At 41.6% G+C, this 21,178-nt stretch overlaps 2 long non-coding RNA genes across 4 annotated transcripts in view; one reads left to right on the top strand and one right to left on the bottom strand.

The window, feature by feature from the left end:
• LOC145448941 (uncharacterized) overlaps positions 1–12,406 on the bottom strand; it is a 507,956-nt gene extending 495,550 nt beyond the window's left edge. The window contains exon 1 of the long non-coding RNA XR_013918086.1: positions 12,378–12,406. This is a non-coding gene — a long non-coding RNA (uncharacterized LOC145448941). The remainder of the gene's footprint in view (positions 1–12,377) is intronic.
• Positions 1–21,178, top strand: part of LOC145448396 (uncharacterized) — a 445,163-nt gene that overhangs the window by 125,248 nt on the left and 298,737 nt on the right. The window lies entirely within an intron of this gene.

The following is a 21,178-nucleotide window of genomic DNA, read 5'->3' as shown; positions in this document are numbered from 1 at the left end:
TATATAGAACTAGATATCCCTGTTGGGCGATATCCCTGTTGGGCGATTCTATATTTTTTGATATAGCAGACAGGAGGTCACGAAATAACATCATGCAACGAAGTCATACCAACGGGTCCGCCCGCCAGAATATGTTTAATTATTAGTTACGGGCCCTACAGTTTCCAAGACACCTCACAATGTCCCCTCTACGTTTTGACGAGTCTGCGCACACTCACCAACTCACTGCGCAGACCCTTGAACAACAGTGCGTAGCGAATAAAAAAAGTTCATAACATCGGATTTGTTGTGCGCAACGTAGATTTTCTGTGCGCAGAGACCGTGTCAGCACTGCGCACGTGCGCAGCTTAGAGGGAACATTTCACCTCACTCAGCTCTCACCGGTAAATCTGGTAACGTGAGCAGAGAGAACAAGAAATTAATAGCAATATATATGCAATTCCCGATCTTATTGACCGATTTTATCATGAATTATCGAAAATTTTCGCGCTTTGCACTGGCTCGCTAAACAGTACAGCTGCTTTCGTGGCAAAAGCGAACAACGTGAGGGGGGCTGTCGGTTTATCACCATATGGGAGCCCAAGACCCAAGTTTTTTCCGGGGGCCAGACGAAGCGTCGTTTCGTTCCTGCCAACGGGTATACGCCCGAAGATGCATAATAATTATTGAGGGGTCCTACCTTTTCAATCACACATCACTCAGCTCTACCGGTAAATCTGTTTACGTTAGCAGAGAGAGGATAAAAATTTATATCAACATATATGCAATTTCCGATCATATTGACCAATTCAATAAATAATTAGTGAAATTTTTCGCGCTTCGCGCGTCTGGGCGAGAATAGCTGGCTCAGTAAAAGGACACCCAATGTAGATGACCAGTATCAGCAAATAGCGGATAGCCAAAGGGGGGTCTGGGGGCGAAGCCACTAGGAAGTTTGGTTTATCACCCTATGGGAGGCCCTAGAACACCCTTTTTTTGGGGGGGGGGCTGACGAAGTGCTGTTACGGCCCTGGTAACGAATTAATTGTACCTACGGGCACGCCCGAATATGTTTAATTATCAATTACGTGACCTTTATTTTCCAATACAACAGGTCACTCAGCGCTACTGGTAAATCTGATTACGTGGGCTGAGAGGATAAAATGTTCATAGCGACGTATATATGTAATTACCACCTATTCATTCATGCATTATAGAAAATTTTGACACCTAGGGCGACCAGGCCACACAAACTTTGCTGACCATCGAAATCACGCTACGGGGTTCTTGGGATCGAAGCCTTCAGAATTTTGGTTTATCAAGGTATGGGTGCGCAAGGCAATCGTTTTTTGGGGAGTTGACGAAGTGCTGTTACGGCCCTCCCTCTTACTCATTGTCTTTATTACATTCCTTACAATATGAGGTTGGGGGGCGCTGGAGCACGATAATCTTTGAAAGGGGGCGCTGGAGGAAAAAAGGTTAAGAACCACTGGGCTAGAGTGTCGAACACAGTGACCTTGGATATATAAAAACGATCGCAGGATTTTTTGCAATAAATTCAATAAATATTACAATTAACCGATAGCTCTGGCACCATGTCGACCCAAAATTATACCCTTTATGGTCTTTGAAGGGGTCAAAATTTGGGTTACAGTAAACTTGCAAATGTGTGTCTGTAATGATGTTATTTACTACTATTCTCGTGCCTCACGCTAATCGAACAGTTATTACGAAAATCTAATAATTGTTTAGCGAAAGAAAGCAGATCTAGATTGTAGAGATCTCCATACTGCCACTATACACCAGCTTCCAAATCAGGCTTTTGGTTACGTAATAATTATAGTGCGGGAATGTTAATTCCCTACGGCTTGTAAGAGCTACGATTAATGGTGTGTCGTATTAAGTGTTTACAATTGCGTTGCAACTACGAAAGTTACAATGATCCTAAATTTCCTAAATTAGGTTTATTTGAATTATTCCACGTCAAAAAAGTTTACAATTAATGACGATTTTCATTCGCACTTGATCCGGATTTTCATTTGCACCATTCGCACCACCTTCGTCATTCGCACTACATTTTTTTCATTCGCACAAGTGCGAACCGTCACACAGGTTGAAAAGCACCGGGCTAACCTAATCCTAGTACTACACACTTAAAACATTATGGTACACGAGTGACGTCCGGTGAGGTTCATGGCTGGCGAGGCACTGACGCCCTCACGATACTTGGTGTTTCTAGGAAATTTGGATGCAACTTGCATGAAAGATAGTCATGTAGTATTTTTCCAAATACGCATTCCTAATAAGAAATATGGGGTTTTGGTGAGTGTTCTGAGGTACAACAAATATACTCTTACAGACTCTATTGTATTAACTCGAGAGAGGAAACTTTTCGTGGATGCATTAACAACGTGAACTCTTTTTGAAAACAGCATTTGAAAACTTTTTCATGAGATGGTTTGATATATAGGCTATCATTGGGGAAATACAACGTTACATATGTCGATCAGAGCAGGCTCTGCAACGTTGTAGAGCAGTGGTTCCAAACCTTTTTCGACCCATCGACCCCTTTTCAAGCTCAACACCGATCATCGCCAACACCAACTGTAATCACCGGCAGGTTGACTGAAAAAACAAAAACAAAAAAAGGTCATCTTATCGGGTCGATGTCTAATTTGACACTTTTGTAACTAAATTTCCGTGGGTTGACTAAAGAAAAAGGTCAGTCGTTTAGACGCGTCATCCCTCCCTCCCTATCGCCACCGTCATTTTCGCCCCCCCCTATCCCCGAGACCACCAAATCGCCCCCTGGGGGGCGATATCGCCCACGTTGGGAACCACTGTTGTAGAGCCTGGTGCAAGATACTCCCTCATTGGCCACTTACATTTAATTCAATGATTTCTACTGTCCCATTCACAAATAAAACAAGGATACCTCGTAGTTTTAGACAGTTGAACCAGTAGCATATTTATGAGTTCAAAATCTACGGAAACTTCACACGTTTGAGTAGTTTGAATATTATCTTCCAAATTTTCCGTGCTACAAGTCGGCGGGTACGAAATCAAAAATAAGAAATATCAGCCTGGTGTAAATGACCATTGTAGTCGACAAATACCATGATTACAACAAACGACATTAGGCTTGAGTACATTGTAAATGCCGATATTGCAAGTCTTCTCGCTTCAACGAACTTACGCGTAAGCTCCACTCTCGCACGCTGCGCAATGCGCATACAGACACGTATATTAAAACATACAGTCAGTAAAATTTGACGTAGTAAGCAAGTAGTGGGAAATCTCGGCAGACTTGGGCCGCGGCTACATTATCTCGGGACATATTATGCCTCAGTGGTGAAGTACATGCTGACTTTCAAATGCCCCCTAATACATTCACTGGAACAATTGAATGCTATAATAATTACACCGAATCAATATATTCGGTCGCTTTGCCAAAAATGTCAACGAGGAATCGGCTAGACTGAACTGATCTATTCTTGGGAGTGGAACACCAGTTTCTATACTTGCGCCAGATAGTATGTCAAAAACAAGTTATACAGGATATCCAACACCCTCATCAGGAATCCAATCAAAATATATCCCGTAGGCTACGCATGATAAATGTTTTACATTTGACGTCTATGCAGTGTTTATATCAATTTTATAAACTATAAGCACCCTTCGCAGACTTGCTACATATATTGTTTGTTTTGGGGTGTTCATTGTGTTTGTTGACTACTATGGTCATTTTTCATTGCATCGCAGTCTTGTGATGTTTTAAAATCATGAAAATATTAATAAATCGATTGATTGATTGACGCCAGACCAGCATTTCCTTCATTTCTATTCCGTTGCAGCCGACTTGTAGTACAGCTCAGTTATTTTCGCCGCCCTAGACCGCCAAATCGCGCCCTGGGGGGGGGGGGCGATATCGCCCACGTTGGGAACCACTGATGTAAGCTGAGCGCAAAGCTGAGCTCAACTAAAAAAATCGCGCTCACCTCGATTTATAACCCATTCATGCTCTGTATTTACTCTGAATTTCATATTTAAAAAACTCTCATACACAGTCGTAATCTTCCATGCCATCAAACTATCAGTTAGGTTTGCGATCATCATGGTTTCGTTTTGTGCTATGACGATAAAATTAGCGCGAAATCTTTTACCATCAAGGGTAGAGGAGGGGGGGGCGAGATTGACGTAATTCGGATCACGGGTGTGATTTCAGATTGGTCACTCCAGTTTTAATTATTTCAGTGCGTGTCTTACGTAGATTCGTTCTATGTATGCGTATTATCAGGGCTAATTTGGTTATGATGACATTTTATGTCCTGGAACTGAACCCAAAGTGGGATTACTAAATATATGAACTGATTGCTGCGCACAGATTTAAATTTCAATCATGTTCTAAGAAGCGGGACCACCGACTTTCATCTCTATAGTTTTGACAAATTGGTTATTGAGGTCTACCAGCCTATGAAATCTCGCCACTGTTCTGAAGCGTGTGCGATATCATCAAAGCAATGTTTGGATCATTTTAAATAAGCATATAAATTATCTGCATGTCCTCACTATTTAATCAACTACCAATATTGTGTTTGAGAATCTCATGGTCTGTGATTTTGATTGTATCGTCATACCTAGCCTTTTTGGTTTTACCTTTAAATCTGTTTAAATCCTTTTGGTGTGCCGTTTACTTTTGAAAAGGCACCCTCAAAGTCTTTGAGTTCAATAAATGTTATACTACAATATATGAATTAAAAGCTATATTCAGGTTCTGTACCACGAACCATCTATTTAAATTTTTCAAATATATAATAATATTCGGGAGCTGCATAATCTAATATTAATATGAAATTCTGGAAAGTTTCCATGATCGTAACTTGGTGGTTACTAATGAATATGCATCGGAATACCGGACGTAATATTCTCGCGTGTCTCAGGATCTGCAAGTTTGGCGGAAGGCGAAAACATCAATCAACGGATCATAAACAGCTCGGTCAACGTTGTGGCAGGAGATCAAATTCACAAGACCATCAACTACAATATGAATTCTGGAATTCAGGCAATTCCACCTGACCAACGTGAGTGTTTTATCTGTGCATCCTGTTTTATAAAATCAATGGTCATTGTCGTCAAATGTCCCATAATGCAGCTCCCACACATAGTCAAAATAGGTCTTGTATATCTGGGACAAAGTTGTAATGACTCAAGTCATTACTCGAATCGCGATTTTCTGATGAGTAGACTTGACATGATCCATTTTCTTGAAATACGGAAATGACTCGACTATACTCGAGCCAAGCTGTGTATTGACTCGACTTAGACTCGAGTCATTACGCATGACTCGAACCAAGTCATATCGGACTTGTACAAACTAAACATATAGTTAGTTGATGGACAACTAACTATCGATTTTTGGAGTAGTTATAGTCTAGTTCTAGTTGCGGATTTGGAAAATAGAGTAGTTCTAGTTCTAGCCGTAGTTGCAGATTTTAAAAATTTAGTAGTTCTAGTTCTAGTTGCACTTTTGAAAAAAAAAAATTAGCTGCCGAACAACTAGAAAACACATGTCGTTGCTTTAGGCGAATTGACATGCCGGTATTCTGTTGAACGATGTTTGTGCAGCCATTGCTCGCTTAGAGCCCTCACTGCGAACAGCAGGTGACTTTTTGGGGCAGGAATCTCTCCCATTTCAAACTCAAAACCCCGTCTTTTTTGACATTTCGATTCAATGTCTGATATTTCCGAGAAAGTGAAATTAATGTGTTGACTAGGAGAATGAAATCCAGTTCTATAAGGTTTTAAACCTTTCATGACTTGGGAACGCCCACGTCACACATAGGCAACTATTTTCTGATAATGACAGGCAGGAAATACATTGGCTAGCTAAGTAAAAAGTTTGTACTATAGGATATATATATATATATATATATTCGGCAATGTTTGTATTTCTAATAATTTATAAATTGATAGCAATGAATTACGTGGTTAACACAGGCCTATGAGTGGATGTATCACTATATATTAGGCAATTGAGATTTTGGAGTCAAAGTACAAATATAATATTTATTCCACGTAAATATTCAAAACAATGGTAATCAAGAAACATTGTTAACTCCTTTTAATCGCACCAATCGATTGACACGTCCTTCTAAAAGACATCAAACTGTATTGGATGTTACTGCTTGGTCAATATCCAGAGCGGTGTGTAGCTTGATAAAATCGTCTTGTTGTTTGGATAATTTCGCTGACAGGTTTTCCGAATTCGTCTTCTCGCAGCTTCAGCCGAGTGAATGCGTGTTTATGTCATAATCCTGACATAAATTAACACCTGTTATATCGACTTTATTAGGAATGTGGAATACGCCTAGGATCGGCTACCCCTGGCACGCGTGCCAAAAGTGGCATGCAACATGATTTTTAATGGCACGCTGAATGATTTGATGTGCAATATTGTAATCATGTTTCTTGCAAAAAGTGAAACAAAAGTTTTCAACATGGAAAAGGCTCGAAGTGGAATTCAAATTATTCCGTAAATCAACATGAAGTATAGGGTCTTTTGGGACAGGATTTATATTTCTCTGTATTTGACCCGCGTTCCGTAAAATGCCCAGGTATGCCCTACGCTAATCTACAAGCCTTCGGAGTCATAACACAAAAGTCTACTACATGTGTGCATACCATACGTGTTGTAATATGTAAGACTACCAGTAAAACTAATACAGACAAGCTTGAACAAACTATCCATTTAGTTCAGTGGTACTCAACCTTTTTTTGAACACGCACCCGGGGCCTAAGATATTTACGGCCTTATCTGTTACATTACACTTGTAAGAGCTAACAGGCCGATGCTCACAAAACAGAAATTCGCGACTACTCTTGACGTAATAATGGGCGAAATTTTTGATACAACGATTACTCTCAACGTGATAATCGACGTTTGTCTCGATTTCGCTTCTCATATCGGACTCTTGGTTAGGGTTAGGGTTAGGGTTAGGGTTAGACCCCTTAAGTTTGAGTTGAAGTTTTTGCTCGTCGCCGCGTTTGAAATGTTACAGGATGATGCCGTGATTATAGCTTAATGCTCCAGGGACGATATTCCGTGTATAGCAGGGGCGGGCAACATACCACCCGCGGGCCGGATCCGGCCCGCGACGAGATTTTGTTCGGTCCGCGGACAGTTTTCCCGTCATACATGATAATGTGGCCCGCGGCCCCAGTCTGCCGAGATTCCCCACTTCTTGCTTGAACGTTAAATTTTAGTGACTGTGTGCAAGACCGTAACCCGGTCCACACCCAAACCCCCAATTGGTGGGAGCCGAGCTCGAAGGGGGTCAAAGTTATTTCGCGAATTTAAATAAATTATGAAGTATTTCCTCTTGAATTTATGCAACTTTTTCAAAAAAGAATTAGGCTGGGCGCGATTTAATGACAATTACCTTCAATATTGAGTACCGTTCCCCCAACAAAAATACGCATGAATTATATAGAAATGGACGCTTTGGCGTCGGCCATTACCGCGCCACGACGCACCAAGACATATGAAATTGTAGGCCATGCTGTAACATGCGACTACGAGAAGTGCGCCGGAACGATCAGCAGCGAGAAGACCTTGGCCGAAAAGGACTGCCTTTGTGCTGGCCGAAAACTTCGATATATATATAATATATACTATTAGACATATATGTTTAAATGCCCATTTGCGCCTAAATGGCTGTCGCCGAATGTTCCTGTCCTGGCACTATGAACCCCACAAGACAAATGCCATACAAAAGGGAAACCTTATTAGCTAGTAAAGAAATATCAATTTGAAATCGTGTGCGTCATTTAGTTTTGTAAGTTTGGGCGATTTCAATATCTTTTGACACAGTAGATAGGAGGCCACGAAATAGCACCATGTAACGAAGTCATTAAACCAACTGTCCGCCCGAAGATGATTAATTATTATTTAGGGGCCCTACATTTTCCAAGACACCTCACTCAGCTCTATTACCGGTAAATGATTACGTTAACAGAGAGATAAGATAAAAAATGATAACAATATATATGCAATTTCCGGTCATATTGACCGATTCAATCATGAATTATAGAAATTTTTGCGCGCTTCGCTCATTGATCGTTTAGTGGGGCCCAATATCAACGTTTCGGGGGGAAGGGCTGACAAAGTGGTGTTACGCTCCAGACCGTACGTTATTATATAAGTGTGTGCGCAGCGTACGAGAGTGGAGCTTACGCGTAAGTTCGTCGAAGCGAGAAGACTTGCATTATCTGCATTTGCGCTGTAATCAACCCTAATGAATTGGTATCTTGGTAAATTTTGGGTACCGGGCTTGTCGAACGCCTCGAAATCCTAATCAAGGATTGCACCGTGTGTTGATTGATCAGACAGAAGTAGACATGGAGGCGCCTGTATGACAACGCTGTTCTCAAATCCACGGGCGCATTGTCGTCGTCATTATCGGCGAGAAATGGATTTGAAGAAACATTGCTGTCGTTTCAATACATTCATTAAATACGATTTATTCCTTGTATATGGGGATAATGTATCGACGTCGACGGTCTTACTGCGAGCGCAAACGCAGGGCCGCATATGTTGAACGACACTTTGTCTCGTAATCGCGAATATAGTTAGACTAAATCTGATACATTAGGCGTCCTTTCATTTTCACAAAGGGGCAACAATAGGCTTACCCTATTTTGGAAATAAAAAAAGAGGACACTTTTTCAGAAATTTGCAACTTGCAAAACCGGAGTAAAATTCTGAAAAACCGGTTAATTTTTCCCACTTTGTGATCGGCTGACTAAAAAAAGGTCATCACTTCTGCTCAGAGCTCAAAATAACGTTTTTTACTCTACATTGGCAGGTGGATGACTTAAAAAAATGTCATCTTTTCGCTCAGAGCTAAAATCACCGTTTTTCACTCCGAAATACCCGCCGGAGCTTCACTTCTGTGCTAATATGCGGCATATCACTCGCAATTTGCTCTAAATCTGCCTAAATTTTCAAAAAGAGGACAAAATCTCAAAAAAGGAGACAAAAGGTCGTCCTCCGAGGACACTTTCAAAAAAGTCAAAAAAGAGGACAAATCCTCAGTATATAACCCCAATGGTTCAAATATGTTGGGTAATACCAGATATTGGTCTTTTTCTCCCCCGTCATCGTAGATGCGCCTGGCTTCTTCAGCATTCAAAGCTTGTGGCCAGCTTGAAATTGGTTGCGGATTATGTTCAGTTCGTGGTGCACTATGGTTGCCTACTAATGTTGAAGTTGTCCTATTTCTGGTGGGCTGCAGTGTTTCTTGACGTGTCATTACTGGAGGTGCCGACTCCGGCCTGTTGTTTCGGTTCAGAGTGCGCAATTTTGCCGCTGGTACACTTGACGCGTTCGGCCTGTTCAAAGGACGTCTGTTGCTTTGTGCTCCCCTAGTTCGCGCTGCGACTGGAGTTCCAATATTATAGGCTCGTCCCCTGTTATCATCATTTTCGTATGCAGAACGTCTCACGGTGAAATCTTGCCTTTCCGTCATATATCCGCGTGCCCGTTTTGCAGCCCGATCTTTTTGTTCATCTTGCCACCATGCTTGCATCATGGACCCAAACTCTTTCCAATCCATCCGTGAATTTAAAGGTTGAGTGCGTAGCGTGCCTTTGTACATAAAGGGTAGTACAGCTTTAATTTTTCTGTATAACTTCATGCCCAATGGAGAATCCATTATCACTTCATGCGTATTCATTGACAATTTTCTCAAAACTTCGTAAAGTTGGGGTCCTGGCATTTGTTTCCAACTGAAGCGTTCAGCGAAATTCTCAATGACTTCCTCTTTGTCCGTGCGACTGTTAGGATACCATTGTATAAGGGAATCCATCATATCTCTCCAAGTGTCCCGTTCATTGGCATTGTAGACGCGAGATAAATTAAGCGTCTGTTCTATTCTGCCCGCCTTTTCGAGTTTACTACGCAGAGCTTGGTAGAATAATTTATATCTTGGTTCATGGCCACTGCCCGTGTTGGTGTTCTTGATTTGTTTTAATATCCACGTAACTATGGGTTTGTCTTCAGGATCGTCTAGGCGTTGTACGAGTTCTTTGAATTTATCCGTATCCGGCAACATGTGTTGACGTCTGCCTGGTGTTAGGTATTTCAGCTGATCTCTGGTAAGCTCGTAAGATTCTTCTTCACCAAGTATAGTAAAGCCAGGATTGCGTTGTTGTGACCAACCGTCGTGTTGAAACTCGTCTCTGCCTGCTGTATTATAGGCTGGGTTGCGTAGTAGCGACGCACCGCCGCGCATAAACTCATTCCTGCCTTCTGGACAGTTCGGGTTGCGTTGTTGTGACGCACCACGGCGTGTAACCTCATCTCTGCCTTCTATATTGTATTCGTGATTATGTCGTGACTCGTCTTCGCATGGAATTTCTTTTCTACCTGCTGTATTGTGGACGCGATTAGGCGTCGAGCGAACATCGCTGTTGTCCGGACCTAACGATGAGGGTAGACGTACATGCGAACGTCCAGTATCTTCCAATCTGTCAAGTAACTCCGCTGCTTGCTCAGCCACACGCGATTCGGACAGCTTTAGGTTAGCTTGTAAGTCATTTTTCCTTTCTTATTTCGTTTCAAATCCGAACAAACACCGCGATATTCATCTTCCCATCGTGACGCAAGATATATTGCCTGGTTCTCATAATTCTTTGATTGTTGCAACTTTACTCGCATTTGTGATAATTCGTTGAGTAAATCTTTAATTCGACCCTCAAGATATTCCGCCCTGTCATCGGCTTCCTGATAATTCTGGGTTTGCCTCCTTTCTTCCTTATGGGCAATCCACAGTTCATTACGTTCCTTTTCCTAGTCCTTTTGAAACTCATCTATCCCTGTTATTGCTGTCTGCAATTTGTATATTAATTCTTCTTTTTTGTCTCTCGTGGAATATAATATGGGGTCTTCGTCATAGGGATCTTCCCATTCGGCCACTATCTCGTGGTCAATGCCTGGTGTATATCCCGGCGCGCCTCTTTTACCAATATTAAGCTGTCTTCCCAATATACGCCTAGTTCTGGTAGGGTATAGTATACGTTCAGGGTTTCTATCCCTCCACTCGGACTGATTTTCTTCATATTCTTTCCATTCCGGCTCGCCCGGTTCAGGTTCTCCCGAAATTAGCATATTTACATGCCCCCTGTTCACCGTATCCACTGATGTTCCTACCGACTGTTGTTTTGTAGTGTTGGCTTCGCGGACAATGGGATATCCTAGCTCATTATCATCAGGTGCAGACGGCGCCTGACTTCTGTTATCTCCTTCCATCGATTCTTGGTACGACGGTGGCGTTTTGGGAGTCATACTGAAGCTTGGGTGTGTCCCATAGGTATTTCGAAGAATGCTAGCATGAGCTATTTGTTCACCCATAACTGTAGCGGTTTCCAATGATCTAGCTAGTTCTTTGGGGTCAATACCTTTCAACCGGCGTTTATGTATTTTCTTCAGCTCATCCAACTCCTTCCGTATTTCAGAGATGGACTTGTAAGCCCTGTTTATTTCTTTTTCGACGTGAGGCAATATCTTCCCCGCCATTTGTTTGAAGATCAGCGTCCGTTTTCGCCTTTTTAATCAAGTCCGAATGTTTTTTAACAACCTCGTTATAACGTTGTTGAGTTATTTTTATCTGTTGTCTTGTATCTTTCAATTTTTCAATGCGCTCCACGCTCTTTGCTCGAGTTTTCGAAGGGGTACGACTTCTGCTGAACATGCCCGATCGTGACGCAGACCTTCCCTGCCGTACAGTATAAACACTGGTAGTTTCATCACCAGAAACCGTGACCTCTCCTTCCGACACATGACCTTTGTCAGCAGAATGTTCGCGAGATGTCCTACGAGAGCTACTCAGAGATCGAGTGGTTTTTGAATCTGCAGATCTGGTCCGCCTCCACAATTTTTTTAACTTGGACTCTGGCCCAATGTCCATGTTCTCTCTATATCTCTCTCTATCTCGGTGGGAACTCCAATTACACAGGGTTTACACCTGTTTATATAGCTATGACAGCGTATAGATTGTGAAGACACAATGCCCTCCATACGGGTCACCTATATCTTTCGTATCACTTGTAAATTGTCAGGCAAAGATGCCAGTGTGCAACAATTTGTGATAATATAGTGTCCAGTTCCTTTGTAGTATGCAGTATCACTTGTAAATTGTCAGGCAGGGATGCCAGTATACGACAAGTAGTGATGACAAGTAGTGTCCAATTCTTCCGTCGTGTGTAGCTACCTTTCAGGCGTAGCTCACACACAGCTTTAATTCCGTCGTATGGTTACTTTTCAGACGTAACTCATACAGCTTTCAACCAGAATTTATTACTAATTAGTAGCTAATCAGTATCCAATCAAGCCAATCCACCTTAATACAACCAAATACTCCAATCAGCGTTTACGTCTCAATTACAGCACAATTACTCAACAATTAATACACAATTACATCAACAATACACAGGCTTCAGCATAAGGTGTGTTCCAACCGGGTCGCATGCTTATTATTGCATATCATAGACTCTTTACTTCACAATTACATCAATAATATACAGAATTCAGCAAAAGGTATGTTCCAACCGGGTCGCATGCTTATTACTGCATATCATAGACTCTTTACTTCACAATTACATCAATAATATACGGCATTAAGCAAAAGGTATGTTCCAACCGGGTTCCATGCTCATTACCGCATATCATAGGCACTAGGGTTGTCCATAATTTGGAAAATCTTACGAATCCTCCGTTGTAATGTCTTATTCTATAGATTAGTGATAAAAAACGACACTGAGCCTGAAAGAAGCTCACAGGAAGACTGTTATGATTTCGTGCAAAGCGTTTGAAAGTAGCTGCCGAAGAATGGGCGTGCCACCGACCATAGAACGGCGAGAAGACTAGCAATCACGAAACCACGGCTCTTGATTGGCTAATCGGCTATGCTTCAATGACCACGACAGCAGCAGCTTGCTGTGTAGGTGATCAAGGAGTCTGCTACCGGCGGCGATTCTGAAAGCGCATTGTATGTAGGTTGACAGATATTGATTTAGGATTGATTCAGGGTATGCTGAGGTACGAAATACATGATGAACAACAACAGCTGCTTCACAAAAACGTCTAAAGCGTGACCGCTTTATTGTGAAGGAAACCGCTGTAGCCTATATGCCTTGTTTTCAACGAGGGAAAGCATGGGCGCTTATGCAAATAGCGACGGACTCCTACTTTCAGAAAGGCTATATCATTATTGAATACAAAGATAAACCTTAACAATGACACTACAATTTGTGTGATCTTATTGGGCTCAGGTTGCAGTACATAATTGAAGTTTTCAATGCTCTAGGGATCGGCTGAATCAAACGTCGCTTAGGCTTGGCACTTGTCAGATGTTTACAGCAAATTGAATTCACTTGTAAGTGTTTTCAAAGTCCCTAATGATGCCGCAGAAACGATGTCTAAATGCAAGCACAGACTATGCTTGATATGATGTACAAACTATGCTGGGTGCTATGCACTATGCAGCATTGTCTGTGCCTACTTTTACACCCCTTTTCTGCGCGACATTAAGGACTTTGCCATATCATGTCCAGCATAGTATGTGCTTACTTTTACACCTCTTTTCTGCGTCATCATCAAGGACTTTGACAACACTTGCAAGTGAATACATTTTGATGCAAGCATCTGACAAGTGCCAAGCATAACCCGCTGATTCAGCCGATCCTTAGAGCTTTCAAAACTTCAACCATGTACTACAACCTGAGCCCAATAAGATCACACAAGTTGTAGTGTCATTGTTAAGCTTTATCTTTGTATTCAATAAGGAGATCTTTCTGAAACTAGGAATCCGTCGCTACTTGCATAAGCGCCTATGCTTTCTCTCGTTGAAAACAAGGCATGCAGGCTACGGCGGTTCCCTTCATAATAAAGCGGTCATGCTTTAGACGTTTTCGTGAAGCAGCTGTTGTTTGTTCATCATGTATTTCGTACCTCAACATACCCTGAATCAATCCTAAATCATTATCTGTCAACCTACATACAATGGGCTTTCAGAATCGCCGCCGGTAGCAGACTCCTTGATCACCTACACAGCAAGCTGCTGCTGTCGTGGTCATTGAAGCATAGCCGATTAGCCAATCCAGAGCCGTGGTTTCGTGATTGCTAGTCTTCTCGCCGTTCTATGGTCGGTGGCACGCCCATTCTACGGCAGCTACTTTCAAACGCTTTGCACGAAATCTTAACGGCCTTCCTGTGAGCTTCTTTCTGGCTCAGTGTCGTTTTTTATCAATAATCTATAGAATAAGACATTACAACGGAGGATTTGTAAGATTTTCCAAATTTTGGACAACCCTAATAGGCACTTTACTTCGCAACTACAGTACAATTACTTCAACAATTACATCAATAATATACGGTGTTTAGCAAAAGGTATATTCCAACCGGGTTACATGCTTATTACCATATATCATAGACACTTTATTTCACAATCATAACATGACTACTCCAACAATAAACATACTTCAGCATAAGGTGTATTCCAACCGGGTCGTATGCTTACTAATTACTGCATATTGTAGGCACATTACTTATGATTGTGTCAGAAGCAAATCGCTCTGCATTGCCACATTAAATTCATGAATTCGTTCTATACAAAGGCACATGTTACACTGGTATGTATGACCCCATTTATGTTTCGGATACATCAAGGCAAGTATTTCCTGTTTAGTATCGTAATACATTATCATGTTATCGTGTCAAATACACACATTGTACAGTTACTATACTGACAAATCAACCGTCACAATTATCAATTCATATCCCAAAATATTAATTCACGTTTCATTACTCATCACAAATGTTAATTCATGTATCATTAACTCATTACACATCACAAATGTTAATTCATGTCTCATCAACGTCTGCACACATGCTATTGTGCTGCCTCGACTCTCCAGACTATTCGCCGGCGTTTATTTATTTATTATTTATTCACGAATTCTCGCCATGAATTACTTTGTATCAGTATTTTTCGATCAATCTTTTATTGCTTTGACTTTTTCTCCCTTCTTAACCAAACATACATAAATATCAATTTCATTTCCGCCCAAACGTTCTCATTGCCCCCGCAAAACATTCTGGTTGTTTTTAACAATTCCAGAACGTTTTCCATTTAAGTCTCAACATTTGATAGCGAATATACCCGTCTTATGTAATTGGTACAAAATTCTTTATTCTTCTTTCCGAATCATGTTTGATTTTCTTACTGCCATCCAAATTATCCATTAATTTATTTAGAACGGCAATATTTTCCAACAAGAATCAAAATTGTTCATTTTCTCTAATTTATCTCCCCCTACTTCGCTTAGGCATATCGTCTGGAAAGCGACACAACACAATTAACGTGTATGCAGCTCAATTTCAAAATTCAGATCGCTACACAATAAATTACCAACAAATGCATCAATTGACATACACCACAAAACAGCATAAACCCTAATCGCCGCGATGACCTGTTGCTCAGACCCCTCATTTACTGACTTAGACCTAGGAGGAACAAGGCTGACAGATTGATCCAAACATGGCCATAAGCCAGTTTCTTGTCCTAAGATGTGTCAAGTTCAAGCTTTTCTCAAGTCGTCCCATCACAGCATTCAGCCCTTCATCCATGTCTGGTTTCTGTCGTCTTGACGACAACATCACCAGTCATAATGTCGGGATACGCCGTTTAAGGACACGGAGTCCAACTCTCGCCATTCGCACCTTATTCCCCACTTCGAATTTTATCCAAACAACCAAATGTTGTTACTAATCAATTGGAAATATCAATAGTTATTGCCCATGCATTATGCACAACAGGTTTCCAATTGAGCCCCTTTCCAGCAGGCAAAACCTTCTCCGTTGGCAATGAGATGTTCCTACCTAGTTAGACCTATCTATAAAGACCACCCAATCCCCACAAGTTATTACATATGTACACTTCTCGAACAGGTCTGTCGATGGGAATGTCGACCGGAGGTTCATAGCAGTGATGAGCGGAGTCTGCTTTTCGAGACTCCGAGTCCCTCCGACAACTTTGGTCTCTGAGGCAAAATCCCTCCGACTCCGGGGATCTCAATCCCAGACTCCGAGATAACCCGAAGAATCTTGTCCAGTCCCCGAAATATATTCAGACCATTGTCGAAGAATCCCAATCGATGTTTTCGATAGCCTGTCTGATATTCATACCAGTTTTTTTAGTATCCGTGAATTGCCGAACAGTCGCAACATTACTTCTGAGAGTCAAGTTCTCTCCAACAAAATGGACAGTCAAGCTAATAGAACTGCGACCCTTTAGATCGGTCCACATATCTGTGGTGATGCCAGCCAGCCCATAACACTTGATAGCAACTCTTAGTTCCTCTGACAGCTTCTGCTTCAAAGATGAAGCCTCCTCATCGAACTTACGTCTCACCGTAAATCTGGATGGCAAAACGTCTTCTGCACAACACCACGGCAAACCGGCACTTCTTCGGTATTCTCCACCCGGCGATCAGTGTTCCCCATGACCACCTTCTCCTTTGATTACTCGCTTACTTGCATTTCAACTGCAATCAATTCTTCTTACAAGCTTCGATATGTCTTCGAAGATGCGACGTACCACTTGTCAACTTGTGATGCTTTAGCTGAACATTGCAATTTTGACATCTCGCAAACCCAGTATACTGGCCGTTATTATCATGCAGCATCAGAGTGAAATCCTTCCACACGTCACTCTTTTTCTGCGTCTTAGTGAGTAACCCACTTGACGTCGACGGTGCTTCAGCCATTATATTAAAACGACGAAGGAAGACCAGTCAGTTCGAACTAACTACCACTAACACCACTGAAATCGACGATTACATCACAGGTTTCAGTAAATTAAGTTCTGCATCGCCATGAGACAGTTGATGGAACTGCACTGCACTAAACATACATGATGCATCACTGACGCACCGATCGACGCTCCTTGAAGTTGACTAAATGACTAGTGACTTCCAATTTTGAAGCTGATACATGATATCTGGAATTTGGAGTCTGAGACAGACCAGCAGCAGAAACTTGATTGCGGTGCTGATTTTTCACATCACATCAAAGTCACTTCTCAATCAAACCAAACATTACATGACGAAAATTCAGAAGAGTTCTGGATGACTGACTACGTCAATCAATATTGAAGGAAGCGTAGTTGAGTTGATGCGAGCAGAGCAAAGCAGACGGTTGTAGTTATTTAGTGTGGCTGTTCAGAAATTCGGAATATTCTGTTTTTACAGGGTAAGATCAGCTTACCTTAGTGATTTATGTATTGTTGAAATCTTTAAAACGGGCTTAGATGCTGGTATGCCTCTGTGAACGGATCTTACTAGCGAAAATTCATCGCAATGTCATTAAATCATGTAACACATTGCATAAGTTATTGTTATTGTTTCCATCCAGATACTTGCTGGTTGTATGTATATTTCTCACAGATATAAAGGTAATATTGATGTAACACTTATTATCGATATCTCTCACTGCAAATTGCAAGTACGATGAAAGTTGCGAAAAGTTATCACAAAAGTGGTATCGGATGTTATCTTACAACTGATACCAACGTTGGGAATACATTTTCACAAAATGGACCTATTACTATATTGAATGTCATCAGGATAATGGGATATATTCCGTTATGATCATCAACTTGCTGGAAGAATCAGGGTAGCCAAAGGCTGTACCATAGGGAAGCCCCGCTGTATGTGGCTGATTGTAAATGTTTCGCACAATTACTGGGGCAGCATGAAAATTAGTTACGAAACAAATACGCAAGGAGAAATATGATGTGACTATAGAAGACTGCAATGACAGCAACGTGGAAGATTCTGGAGATCTTATCTCATAATATGGTGACATTCAGCAGTGGATTCAAAGACTGCATCTCATTGCAGGGAGAAAATGATGCGCTGCGAACGATATTGGGTGTCTTCAAGTTTGTGAACTACAGACACTGCTCAGCGGAAATGCCTTGCTAGATCACTAGGTTACTCTCCAGTCCCCAATTGCAGTGCAGATGGCTGATTTTTATGCACTTGTCAATCATTTTTGCATGTTACCAGTCATATTACAACTTTACAAGGTGTCAACTGTCTGTGTTTTGGTTTGTAATCAATAGTGTCTTCTGGTCAAAGCTATCGAAAGATATCGGGGGCAAAACTCACAATACTCCGTAAAACTCCGGAAAAATTTCTGTTGTAAACTCCGACTCCACTCCGGGTATCACAAAATTGGCAAAACTCCGCTCCGAATCCACTCCGACTCCGCTCCGGTGCTCATCACTGGTTCATAGCAGCGTTTGGCGCACGCTAATCACCCTAAAAGCCGGGGAAACTAATTGAACATATTAGTTTAAATCTTTGTCTTTCGGCCTTTAATCCTTGTGCTATTGCAGTCTATAGTCTGATGTAATATGCAGTTTTCGTCTTCCTCGTGGCACAAATCGCAGTGCGTTGCGGCTAAAACACAGACTCGTGTTCTCTTCAATGCTGCTCGCAGCTCTCTTTTCGTCTTTTTACCAATGGAAATAGCATTTCCAGGCGTTAGAATTCGTTCGTCAGATTGCAAAGCACCTTTCGGGATGTTATTTCCTCCCAGTATTTCTTTGCTAGCAAGCATAACTCCTTTGGGCAATTCTTGCTTCGTTTCCTCCTTCAATGCCTTTTGTTCATTGTGTCTCATCATTCGCGTTTTTTTGAAAAGTTGTTGGTAATTAGGCTCCGTCATATGCATTAAAATTTCACACATTCTGACATCCTGCCAATGTTCAGGATCATTTCGTATCTTCATACGCTTATATCTTTCGAACGCCGCCTTCGTTTCTTTGGACATTTTGATCGATGAATTAGACTTTTCTCGAAGCATTCGATTGTAACTTTTTCGAGCTCTCTGCGATAATTGCGATTTGTCCACAGTTTCGATAGCCTGATCTTCTTCTGCACTTGTCGACGGCCGACTATTTGCTGGTCTCGCAGGCGTTATGACTCCCTTTGGTGATGCATTACTCGTCAAAATCTACTTCATGATTGATGGGGACTCGTTCTTTCCAACTGCTCTGGCCATACCTCTTGTCAGTACCAGATTCTGTTACCGAATGGGTAGCATGTGCTTATTGCATCATCAGGCGATATCTGTTCAGACACCTTCCTGGAATATCCATAGATCTCATGTACCATGGCATGTGAAATACGACAAAATCGGCGCTAATATCCTTCCTTGATTACCAATGAATATCATGTAGTGTTGTTTCAGATTCATTTCAATGTCACACAAATTTGTTTTACATGAGTCGTCGTTATGGATTCCATTTTAACTATTGTATGCTACAATCTGTTTTACATCCCACTATTTTCTTTCTCACATTCAACATCGTCGGCCCACTTTACGCCCTTCGTTGGTTTGGCTTGATATGCCGGCAGGGCTATTGTCGCCATTTTAACGGCTTCGGGTAGTATCTTTTTGCCTTCGTGAATCAAATTGCTATTCTTGATTGACCACATACGTTCTTTTTTATTACTTCCCCACCTCAATGACGGATGTAATCTCTGTTTGTTTTCATGGCACTGCGGGTGGCATTGTAATAGGATACATATCACAATTAGCACTGCTATACCAATGGCTACTGGAATCAATAATGGCTTTAACAGGGATCCGAATACGCTTCCGAATATTCATCCGACTGTTTTACCAACGCCATTTACTATCTTCTCGCCTTCATTAACAACTGTTTCCAACCCAGTTCCGACACCTTTAGCAGTTTTGACAATTGTCTTTCCGAGACCTTTAGCAATTTTACCTGACGCGTCAGGCACTCGTTCAATTCCCTATCTTCGACCATACCATGTTTTTTCTTCATGTTTCATAGTCATACTTGCATTCTTGATCTTTTTCAATTCTCGGTGTATAGCACTGTTCTCGATTTTTCTAATCGTCAGATTGCTATTGGTGTCGTTGACAAATGATTCTAGCGGCTTTTCGAATTCTTCAATATTGACATTTTCCACAGGTATTTTCATTCTTCTTGCAAGTGTTTTCAGTTGTATTATACCCTCTATGATAATCAATTCAAATTTGACATCACTGGGCACATGTATGTTCACTCGCAGCAGTTCCCTGCTAACCATATCATCCGCTGCTAGTTGAACTCGCGCCATTCTTTCCAACATGTGTATTTCGGAAACTAGGTTCTTCAATGTAATGGAACCATCTCCATTTCCCATCTGCACTAAGGTCGAATGAGTTCTGTCATCTTTGTCTGCTAGCCGACCTTTTTCAAGTAACATTGCTTGTACCCTGGTTAACACTTTCATTAGTTCAGGCGTAATTTTGTGTAAACGCCGAAGCCCAACCGCAGTTTTTGCTAGATTCTTTGCATCATTACGAAACCTGTCTCTGATTTCTCTTTCCAGGCTTGCCACATGTGCATTGGCGGCCGATTCCATTTTAGTGGAACCCCATTGTCCTGTAGTTGCCAATCGTATAAATCGGGAACCCACCGCTAGTACTTGCCTCTTTGACCTTGTCTGGTTGTTCGTAGAGTCCGATTTTCCTGTCATTGTCTTGAAACAAAAAGGTTGCACAGGATATCTTTCTTGCAGATTCACATAGTAACGTGTATCATTCCAGTACTCAAGTTTTGTAATTAGGGGAACAAAAGGATGGTCGCACTTAGATTGTCGTGCTTTCTTGGTGTTTTCCGTTTGCAACAGTATTAACTCTTCTTCTAAAACTCCATCGTAACCTCCGGATCTTGGCGGCCAATCGGTTTCGTAGTCCGACCAATATGTATCCATAATAGATGCGTTGCCTTCATTAATTCCTCTTCTCGGTAGTCCCAAGCGACATAAAGGAGTTCCGGATATGGTCTTGTTAGGTATTCCATTAGTTACTTTCAACCTTAGTCGATTATTCCAGACTCTTCCATGGACTCCCGTGTACACAACAGATCCCCATCTATGTAGCATGTGAAACGTAGCGAACGGTTTAAATCTTTTGACCGTCTTTACTGCTCATGTCTTATAGTATTGTCGCGTTTCTGTCAATGTACTATTGATGTCATCCTTTTTTATACTGGATATATTCGGGTTGCCCAGATATTGTCAACGTATTCTTCCATCAACGCCAACTTTATCCTTG

The sequence above is a fragment of the Botryllus schlosseri genome, chromosome 1 (assembly GCF_051294905.1).
Source record: "Botryllus schlosseri isolate E-star chromosome 1, Bs_hap1, whole genome shotgun sequence".
In the NCBI taxonomy this organism is placed as follows: domain Eukaryota; kingdom Metazoa; phylum Chordata; class Ascidiacea; order Stolidobranchia; family Styelidae; genus Botryllus; species Botryllus schlosseri.
This window is presented reverse-complemented; position numbering and strand designations above follow the sequence as displayed.